This window comes from Lucilia sericata, unplaced genomic scaffold (genome assembly GCF_015586225.1).
Source record: "Lucilia sericata isolate MDLA Ls3-8-SP2 unplaced genomic scaffold, ASM1558622v1 Contig000063F_arrow, whole genome shotgun sequence".
NCBI classification, from domain to species: domain Eukaryota; kingdom Metazoa; phylum Arthropoda; class Insecta; order Diptera; family Calliphoridae; genus Lucilia; species Lucilia sericata.
Window position 1 is genome coordinate 463,236 of NW_023994098.1, and position 12,005 is coordinate 475,240.

Genomic DNA, 12,005 nt, shown 5'->3' on the forward strand with positions numbered 1-12,005 from the left:
AACTAATTTTGATTATGTTCATAAAATTTTATATTTATAGGCCAGTGGTATTGATTTTCAGAAGTAAAATTCCGTATAACGATTTATATATAAATTCAAGTCGAATATTACTCCAATAGTTTTATTAATTAATAAAATAAGTTTGTTTAAGTAATTTTCGGAAGTGGACTTTATATAGGAGCTATGACCAATTACGTGCTTCTCCAGAAAAATTTAGTAGAGTGATTCATATATATGTACACAAAACATATTTGTGTCGAATTTTATCAAGATAGCCTTATTTGACAATGAAATATGTGAGTTTAAATGATTTTCGGAAGAGGGCCTTATATGGGAGCTATGACCAATAATGGACCGATCCGGGGAAAAATTGGTATTATGATTTATATGTACACAAAACATATACAAGTTGACCTTTATACCGATAGCTTTATTTATCAATGAAACATATGCGTTTAAGTGATTTTCGGAAGTGGACCTTATATGGGAGCTATGACCAATTATGGTCCTATCCGAAAAAATTTCGTAGAGTAATTCATATATAGACGAAACTATTTGTGTCGAATTTTATCAAGATACCTTTATTTGACAATGAAATATGTGCGTTTAAGTCATTTTCGGAAGTGGGCCTCATATAGGAGCTACGACTAATAATGGACCGATCCGAAAAAGAAATTTGGTAGAATGATTTGTATGTACACAAAACATATTCAGCTCGAATTTTATCAAAAGTTTTATTTATCAATGAAATATGTGCGTGTAGGTGATTTTTTGAGGTGGACCTTATATGGGAGCTATGACCAATTGTGGACCTACTGAGATCTACGTTGGTAGTATGATTTCTATTCATATTATATTTGTATGTACAAAATTTGATAGCGATATATTTGAAGGAGTTATTAACGATTAACTAATTTCCGGGAATATACACCTTTGATGGGGGCTTTGGGAAATATTGAATCAAATGTTATGAGTTTGAACATACTTGATCCCTGGCACAAAAAAAAATAATGTGTGACAAAATTCATCGAAATATATTTGGTAGTTTCTGAGAAAACTACTTAAGAATTGGGAAAAAAACTTAATTTTTTTCGAGGTAGTCTGAAACAAACTGTACCGGATAATAAAGAATGTTTTGGGTGAATTTCGAGAATTTCTATGGCTTCGTTTTAACGTGAGCGTGTTTTACACAGACAGACAGACAGACGGACATAGCTAAATCGACTCAGAATTTCATAAGGATCAAGAATATATATACTTTGTTGGGTTCCAGATGAATATTTTTTGGTGTTACACACGGAATGACAAAGTTATATCGCACACCTAGTACAAAAGTGACACAACTCAAAATTTTATTTTTGCGTTTTTATATTCTTTAAGCCTTAAGTTTAAGCCTTAAACTATACACAAGATACTAGTTTAACTCTACAAAAATAATAGTGTATTTTGTTGTTGTTAACTGTTCAAGTAAAAAACGTTATTTTTTTCTTTATCTTTCAGAATTTGTAAAAAATTTGTTTCCTTTTCTTAAAAAAAAAATTTTTGAGTTGTGTCACTTTTGTACTGGGTGTGCGATATATACCCCCTATCACCACTGATGGTGGTGGAGGGTATAAAAATCGTTTATTTGGGAAACTATTGGAGGTGTAATCTTAAAATTTTGCACGAAGCTCTTTATCAACTATGTGAACATTTTGGGGGAACTATAGGCAACTTTTTATTTTAAAATTTCATGTGGGCAAAGTGCCACGCCCACATACATGATAAGTATTTAAAATCACATATCTCAGAAACTACAACAGCTAGAGTCTTCAAATTTTGTATGGACAACTTTGACATCCACATGAACATATAATTATATAGAGTGGGCGTGGCCCCTCCCATATTAAGAAAATATTAAATCCGTATATTTGAGATCATATAATAGTTAGAGTCCTCAAATTTTATCGGAGCAACTTTAGTGTCAATATGATTATGTAGGACAAAAAGTAGACGGAATAGTATTAGGCGGCGTGGCACCTCCAATATAAATTAAATACAAAAATTTTACATTCATTTAAACAGTTTGGGTGGACTATCCATGAGGAGAGCGGCACCTCCCATATTAATTAAATACAAAAATTTATTTCTACAAAATTTCTACAAATTTTGCACGAAGAACTTAAATATTTATCTGAACGCGGACTTTCAGCTGAGGGGGAGGGGGGGTGTGTGTCTTAAAGCCCCCATATGAGTTAAATAGAAAATTTCGTATACCTGAGAAACTATTAAAGCTAGAACCTTCAAAATTTTACTTGAAGAATCTTGACATACTTTAATATTCATCTGAACATTTTGGAGGAAAAAGTACGGACTTTCATCTGGGAAGCTTGAAGCCTCCAAATGAATCAAATAGAAAAATTCGTATATCGTATATATACAAATTTTACATGAAGAACTTTGACATTCATGTGAACATTTAGAGCATAACGGGCGGACTTTCGATGGGTGGCTTGGCACAACATATATGAATTAAATACAAAATTTCGTGTATCTTGGAAACTCTTATATTATTAAAATTTTTCATAGATAGATAGAAATTGGCGAACTTGCAATAATTTGCTTGACATCTCTCATATGTAACATATTATAAATCTGGAAAACTATTGTGGTTAGAATCTTTAAAATCGTTAAGTGGGTTTTTTATTTATAGATATGTAAAAACTATAAAACAAGCAATATATCTCAGCTAAACTCATATTTATACCCTTCACCTTCGTGAGAAGGGTATATATAAGTTTGTCAGTCCGTTTGTAATTTCCAAAATATAATTTTCCGACCCTATAAAGTATATATGTTCTGAATCCTTATAGATAGCGCAGTCGATTAAGCCATGTCCCAGATATCTTCGGGATCCAAATATTCAATAATTCTATCAGACATGCTTTCGAGAAATTTCCTATTTAAAATCAGCAAAATCCGTCCATAAACAACGGAGATATAAGCAATAATCCGAGACAACCTCTGAAAATTTCATAAAAAATAAGCAACAACAACACTGCTTATTCATTGCGTTGTGTATTTTGTTTTTTTTAATATTTCGTTTCGTATGTTTGGATGGCTGTGTGTTTCATTGCCATGTGTATGTTGTTTTTGTTTCTTGGTGTATTCCGTTTCGTATGTTTGGATGGCTGTTGGTTTCATTGCGTTGTGTATTTTGTTTTTTTGTGTATTTCGTTTCGTATATTTGGATGGCTGTTGGTTTGCCTGCCTGCCTGGTGTATTTTGTTTTTTGTGTGTTTATTTCGTTTAGCGTTGTTGTTGTTCATTATGTTTTGCTATTGCTATAATAATGATGTAGTCGGGAAAATTAAATAAATTAAAATGTTATAAAATTGATATTTTTTAAATACACTATGGTCAAGGGTATATAAGATTCGGCACAGGCGAATATAGCACTCTTACTTGTTTAATAATCAATTGGGTGTTATTTCGCCAAATTTGTATAAATTATTAAAGTATATTTGTTAAACATATGTATTACAATATTTAATTAACAAATATTTTAAAAATAAACATATTTAATGTAAAACAAAATAATAGAAACAACGTTTAAGAATCATAAATGGCAACACTATCAAAATAGATGTCACACGCCTTTTGAATCTCAATCTAAACGTTCATTATTTTACGAAGGGCATTTAAAAGAGAATTGAGAAAAAACCCTGCGACATGTTCCCTTCAGCTAAAAGTGCTCTTATAGTCGAATTTGCCTTTTTTAGTTTAGTAAATCCACAAACTATCTTTGAAGTCCTTAAATAGCGATTCTATAGAATATTTGTCTATGGTCATGATTACACGTATAAAATTATGGTAAAATTAAAAAAAGGACAAAAAGAAGTACAAATACTAAAAATAAGTACATTTGTGTACTTATTTAGGGGTTATGCAGTAATGAAAACAGTACGTCTAATCGGCTAAACCGATTTTTGGAAATTTTCACAGTTTGTTTCTACTTACTAAATAATTATTAAAAGTCTTATATCTCGGAAACTGGTACAATTAGAGTCCTCAAATTTTGCATGAACAACTTTGACATCCATAAGAATATTTTTGGTCAAAATGGGCGGAATGGCTATAGTGGGCGTAGCACCTTCCATATTAAGAAAATATTAAATCAGTATATTTCAGAAAATATAACAGTTAGAGTACTCAAATTTTGTCGGAGCCACTTTAGAGTCAAAAAGTGGGCGGACTAGCAGCAGGGGTCGTGGCACTTCACATGTTAATTAAATACAAAAATTCGTTTATCTTGAAAACTATTATATTTAAAATCCTAAAGTTTTGGACGAAGAACTTTAACATCCATAAAAACATTTTGGGTCATAAATTGGTGGACTACCAATGGGGGGAGCGGCACCTCATATATCAATTAAATACAAAAAAACCTTTTATCTGGGAAACTAATAGAAATATATTCTTCAAATTTTGCACGAAGGACTTTCATATTCATCTGAACATTTTGGAAAAAAGCGGACTTTTATCAGGTGGTGGGGGTGGCTTTTAACCCCCATATTAATTAAATAGAAAAATTAATATATCTGAGATTCTATAGAAGCTAGAATCTTCAAATTTTATATGAAGAACTTTGAAATTCATGTGAACATTTAAGAAAAATGGGTGGATTTTCAATGGGGGATTGGACATATGAATTAAACACAAAATTTCGTATGTCTGGGAAACTGTTAGATTATTCAATGATTACATTAAAATCTTAATTAACGTTCGGAAAAATTGGCGAACTTGCAATAATTTGTGTGGCATCTCCTATATGTAACAAATTGTATATTTGAAAACTAGTGTAGTTAGAATCTTCAAAATTGTTAAGTGGGGTTTTATTTATAATGCTTTGAGGGTAGCACTGGGTATAACTAGTTCTTTAATATTTTTTTTGATAATTTTTTTTTCAACGGATTTGAAAACATAATTTTTATTATGCGTTATTATTATGTATGAATTCATAGTGAATGTGTTTAAATTGTTGCTATATACATATGTATGTGCATTTTTGTTAGGTTATGAAATCCGTATTTAGGACGTATGGATTTTGGTATAATGCAAAAAGACATTGACTTGACATTAATATTTACGCAAATTATATGACGCTATAATCGTCTAACGCTGATAGGACCGCTATAAATGAAGAAATTTTCTTTTTCTTTCGTAATATCAATTTAATCCATCAATATAGTTTACTGCAAAAAATACAACATTTTTGCATCACGTTTTTAGTTTAAAATTCAAAAAAAGATAGTCTAAATTTGCAAAAATTTTAAAATTATCATAAAATGTTCGTATTTATCAATTTTTTAATGGGCACTTGACTCGGAAGTGTTATTTATAATGATATTAAATTTACACGGTATTACAAGCGCATTCGTAAATAGCTATGAATGTTACATTTTTAAAACATTTATGCCTATTCTTGGCAAGTTTGTAAAGGCGCTATCTCTGACATCAATAAGATACATATATCTTAAATTGCGTGAAATTACTATACCTATTAAATAACGTTGATTTGATTAATGCGCGCACATGGACTATTAAAAAGAGTAAAAAAACTTAAAATTTTGGTTACATTTGTTTAAAACCACATACACCAAACCAAAGTCTAGACACTCTGGTTTATAAAGGATGGCTCTAAACGTTAATTTTAATTTTAATATAACCTATGAAAAATTTTTAAATGTAATAGTTTCCCAGATATACGAATTTTTGTATTTAATTCAATTGGAAGGTGCCAAGCCCACACCCGAGCTTCCACCGACTTCCCCCAAAATTTCACATGAATGTTAAAGTTCTATGTGAACAATTTTACGATTCTAGCGTCTAATAGGTGAAGGGTATAAAAAATAAATTATCAACAACTTTATTAAGTACTACTTATACCCAGTGTGCTACCCTTATCGTAATGAAATAATAACATTTAGGTATATCTGCAATATCAAAAAGTCAAATTAAATAGATTTTCATATTTGTTCCTTGATTCAGTCTATATACATACATACATATATAAAATTCGATTTATAGAACCCTAGTTTCTCATTTACTCTGGGCTCTACATTATTATTTTCAGGTTTCTAGATTCAATATTATAGAAAATTCAAAAAGTACCTTTCGAAGAACGAAAATGTACCAAAACGTCTCTTTTTATTGGTTCTCATTTCAATATTATAGAAAACTCCAAAAGTACCAGTTAAAAGTACCAAATAGTACCGAAAAAGTCCCCTTTTATGGGTTCTCATTTTCTCCGGTCTCTACATGCTTAATTTCATGTTTTTATGTTCAATATTATAGAAAACTCAAAAAGTACCAGTTAAAGAACGACAGAGTACCAAAAGTCCCCTTTAATGGATTCTCATATACTCCGGTCTCTACATGCTTAATTTGATGTTTCTAGGTTCATTATTACAGGAAATTCAAAAAGTACCTTTTGAAGAACGAAAAAGTACCAAAAAGTCCCCTTTTATACGTTCTCGCTTACTTGGGGCTCTACAGTCTTAATTTCATGTTTCTAGGTTCAATATTATAGAAAATTCAAGTACCTTTTGAAGAACGAAAAAGTACCAAAAGTCCCCTTTTATACGTTCTCATTAACTCCGAACTCCACATGCTTAATATCATGTTTCTAGGATCATATTATAAAAAACACAAAAAGTACCAGTTAAAAACCGAAAAAGTACCAAAAAATAGTCCTTTGTACCGGAGTTCCAAGTAACACTCCATTGGTATATTTAGTGTTACTAAATCTATCAATTTCTCCAAATTTATTGAAATTGGGTCAGTGAGTTTGAATAAAATCAAATTTCCCGTTTTTCCCCATTTTGGTACTTCTTTCTCCCTATTGAAGTAATGAACATTCTATTACAAAAAGTTGCAATATCGTAGTGGGAGCCCATCATTACTTAATCTATAAATTTTTCCAAATTTATTAAAATTGTGTCAGTGAGTTTGAATAAAATCAAATTTCCCGTTTTCCCCCTTTTGGTACTTTTTTCTCTCTATTGAAGTAATAAACATTTTATTACAAAAAGTTGCAATATCGTAGTGGGAGTCGATTAAGCTATGTCCGTCTGTTCGTCCGTCCGTCCGTCCGTCTGGCTGGCTGTCCATGTAAACCTTGTGCGCAAGGTACAGGTCGCAATTTTCAAGATAATTGGATGAAATTTGGCACACACTCCTTATTCGGCCCAAGAACGAAGCCTGTTGAAAATGGTTAAAATCGGTCCATTATTTCACCTAACCTCCATACAACACAACCCCCCAAAAAGGGCTTCTGAGCTCATAATTACGTTAAATATACCTGTATATTGATAAAAAGCGGCACAACTAAGTTTTATACAAGCCTTGATGACCTTGCCAAATTTCATAGAGATCGGACCTCATTTGACCCTAGCTCCCATACAAAGTCCCCTTCAGAAAATTACTTGAATGTCCAAAATTAACTTATAAACACAAATATAGCGATGAAATTAAGCACAATAAAATACTATGTAAATATAAATATATTCACAAAATTTTATCGGGCTTGGTCCATATTTGCCCCTAGCCCCCATATAAAGCTTCTTTCAGAAAATTAGTTTTTCATCCATAAATAAATTAAATGTATCGGAACAAGGTAATAGAAGATAAATGCTTTATTATGAAAAATAAATCACATTTAATATTCATAACTGGTGTAAGGTATCATATGGTCGGTCACGCCCGACTATACTTTCTTGTTATTTTTTCGTCAAGTTATGAAGGAGTCAAAAATATTTTTTGAATGTTCACTGGCTTAAAAAATGCATGGGGTGCAAAAAAAGTACCAAAATACACTTTTTATCCGTTTTTCCCCTATAGGGGCCGATTTTGAAAAAAGTACCAGAACCTGTCCGCTTATTTTTTAAATGAACGACGACGATAAACTTTTTTTGTATCTTTTATAGTTTAGGAGGTATAAGGTTATCGAATTTACCCTTTTTAGCCCCCAAACATTCGAATTTCCAAAATCCCGTCTTACTGGATCTACTTGGTGGGAGACCAACCTCCTGTCCAAATTTCTCTTTAGCTTGAACCGTTTAGGCTGTGCGTTGATGAATCAGTCAGTCAGTAAAGGCCCAAATAGACTACACAAGCGGCTTATCAAACATACTTTTTACATTCGAACACACACTACACAAACATTGCTAGTACAAACACAGATTTTTTCACGTTTTTGTGGACTTGCAAAGATACAGATGTCAATTTTTCTTAGAAATGGAAATTTTGTAAAAATTTTGTTGTTAATGAATATAAACAATACAAACGGTTTGACAAAAATTCAACATGTTTGTGTAAAAATCATTTTTTTTTAATTTTTGTACAAACGAACAGCAAGCATTTGTAGAAACACGAAACACCCTCATACACTACACAACAGGCTTGCACAAACGTAAAATATTGGTATGTTTGTCGTGTGTAGTCTATTTGGACCTTAACGTTAGAATTTTATATATATAAATAGAAGACAGATTTATGAATATGGTTTAGAAAATTGCAATGTAGAAAAGTAAAAATTAACCGGATAATTTTTTAGATAGAAGAATGAACACAAAATGTATACAAAAGTTATTTTTTCCAAAATTTGTAACGTGTGGACATCCCTGACCTAAATAAATACAACTCTGTCTGTATATTGGATCAAGTTAAATACGACTCTGTCGCATATGAAAACCGAAAGTTGCCACATCTACATTTTATTGATTGTAGTAGTGTATTTTCTTTAGAAACTACTACTTTTATCAACCAATAAAATGAAGTTGGCTGCAGTTGAACGCGTATATGAAAAGGAGGCCATGTTCCTTTTGAAAATGGCTAACTTCCTCCTTTTTCATTTGGGCGTTGGCTGGAGCAGCAGGAGCAAAGGAAAATAAATCTGGGATTATCGAAGGCGAATAAGGAAATAATTGGGCAAATGATGGTAAGTAAATTGTGGCAAAAGAATTATTTGATGTTTCTTAACACAAAATATAAAAATTTAGGCAAGGTGTTCTGTTGTGGCAGCTTAGTGTTGTAGATGGGTACGATTGAGAGCCAACACGTGTAAACTCCATAATAAAATGTTCAAGGGAGAAAAGTTGGACATCCTTGGATAAGGACAGATAAATCGGGAACCAAACCGAACAAATATTAAATCCTTAACGGAAAAATAAAAAAAACTCACAACACCACCTGTGCCCAAAACAGCCACCCCACACACTTATACGTTCCCACGACAATTGGATCTTCGCTCCGGAACGACCCGAGTCATACTCGGCCCAAGATTGTCAACCCAGCGACAGCTGTATCAACCGAAAGTTTTTTCCCCAGGAAAGAACTATCGGCCACAGTCGAACTGTTACAACAACAACAACACACTTATATGCCATCTTGCGATACTTGCGTGCACCGAAAATCCCGAGTAGCTCCGGTCATCAAGGAGAGAATTGAATCAGCTGCTCATCTTTAGAAAATAGTTTCCAGCTTTCGCATTTCGACAAAATAGTTTGCACGATATCATCTATAATCAACAATAGCCTGGAGTATAAATTTCATCAAAGACATCTATAATCAACAATAGCCTGGAGTATAAATTTCATCAAAGACATCTATAATCAACAATAGCCTGGAGTATAAATTTCATCAAAGACATCTATAATCAACAATAGCCTGGAGTATAAATTTCATCAAAGACATCTATAATCAACAATAGCCTGGAGTATAAATTTCATCAAAGACACCTATAATCAGCAATAGTATTAGCAGAGATTGTCATCATCATCACAAAAATCATCCCTAGCCATCAACAATATCCAGGACAACAACCCAGATAAGTACTTGTTAAGTAGCTTGAAGTTTGTTTTCTCCTTGCCTAATTATGTGGCGCCTAAAACAAATCCACCAATTTAAACGTAAATTTTAGTAGTTTTTTTTAAATTTTTTTACTATAACCAAAAAAAAAAATCAAGTTCTGTTTTAATAGTTTTTTTTTTTGAAATTTTTTTTACTAAAACAAAAAAAAAATCAAGTTTAAATTTTCATTTGACCATGTATGTTTTGGGCATACACAGCCAAAAGTGAGTCTGTCAGCGATCCAATGTACTCATTGATGTGGAGAGGATCCATGTCAATGGTATAGCGGGGAATTGGCAAGGTAGCTGAGGCACCCTTAGCGAGCTTTCACTAAAGCTCAGCTCGATTTGGAGCTTTTTTTTCTTTTCGGTCCACAACATTATCAAAATTAAGAGTCAACAAATTTGTAAAACCATACGATTCAGTTTCTCATTAAAATAATTTTCGGCACTTCGACACCCATCCAAATTTGAATTAAAATTATTAACAACAATTAGAAACATTTCGGCCTAAATTTAAATTACCTCACTAATTATTTTTAAGATATCCATAGTTTTCAATATAAGATTTCAAATTTCATAATAAGTTCAAAATTTCTTGTTGGAAATTAAATATTCTTTTTAATGCAATTCGTTACCAGTTATCTACCTTTTCATTTTACAACAAAAGTCACACAATAGTTTGCCATTCGAAAAGAAATAACCATTGCATTAAAAAGAAAATTTAGCTGCCAACTCTGACTAAACACATAAATTGTCGGACATAAATTTGTTTAATCTTGAAGGAACAGAGAATTAAAATACTGATCCATTCATTGATTTGGACATTTTAATGAACAAAAGACATAGTACATTGTTACTATTATTTTCTGTTCAATCAAGATTAAACATTAATTCTTTATTATTGAACCAAGTTAGTTCCTAATTATTGAATATTATCCCAATAATTAAAAATAATATCCCTGATTTTCCTTTAAACTTAAGAGATTTTACCTTAAACTTACATAATCCCTGAATTGTCTTATACTTAAACTATTTTACATTAAGCTTATTTTAATATCTTTAACGGTAGGCTCAGCTAGTATTGTAAATAATAGTTCGAACTTAGGGTAGTAGATTAATTCGCCATCTGGCTTAAGTTAAATATCTGTGAAATAACCATAATGAAATTTGAATATATTGAACATTTAACGCAACTTTAATATGACTTCTATTTAAACAGGCTATAGAGGTAGGTATCGAGATGTGATTTCGTGAAAGGGGTAGTTTCATAGATTTGAAGAACTACCATGGTTTGGGGGAGGGTTTATGTAATGTAAGGAAGAGTCTGCGAAATTAACATGCACTGGTACAATACGATTATGTTGTCCTGTTTTTGCTATCGCTACAACGTACCACCGCCCATGCCCGTCGAGCATAAGCCGTGCACATCAGAAAAGTTACCAGTGTGATAGCGATAGGAAAAACAAAACCAAGAGTAGGATGGATGAAATGTTTAGTCTGGTAATGCCTTGTTCATTCAGGATACTCGAATTGAAAATATTAACTTGGTGAAACGTGACAAATTTAAATAAAATTTCATCCATAAAAAATGGTTAACCGACAAAAAAAAAAAAAACTGGCCAGCCGAGTAATTCGAAATCGCTCTGTTTTCAAACAAGGAAAAAACGGTTAACCGGTTTCGGTTTTTGAATACTCTAACCCTGACATATAACAAAATGATCGATTCATAGGTCCGCTTATTTTTTAAATGAACGACGACGATAAACTGTTTTTGTATCTTTTATAGTTTAGGAGATATTAGGTTACCGAATTTACCCGTTTTACCCCCTAAACATTCGAATTTCCAAAATCCCGTCTTAGTGGATCTACTTAGTGGGAGACCAACCTCCTGTCCAAATTTCAGCTCTTTACCTTCAACAGTTTAGGTTGTGCGTTGATGAATCAGTCAGTCAGTAACGCTAGAATTTTATATATATATAAATAGAAGATATATTTATGAATATAGGGGTTTGAAAATAGTAATGTAGGAAAGTAAAAATTAAGCGCAACATTTTTAGATAGAAGAATGAACACAAAATGTATACAAAAGTTGTCATTTTTTCCAAAATTTAA

At 31.9% G+C, this 12,005-nt stretch overlaps 1 protein-coding gene across 1 annotated transcript in view; it reads left to right on the forward strand.

Moving 5' to 3' along the window:
* LOC119616243 (ionotropic receptor 75a) overlaps window positions 1-12,005 on the forward strand; it is a 468,776-nt gene that overhangs the window by 134,259 nt on the left and 322,512 nt on the right. The gene's annotated exons all lie outside the window — the stretch shown is intronic.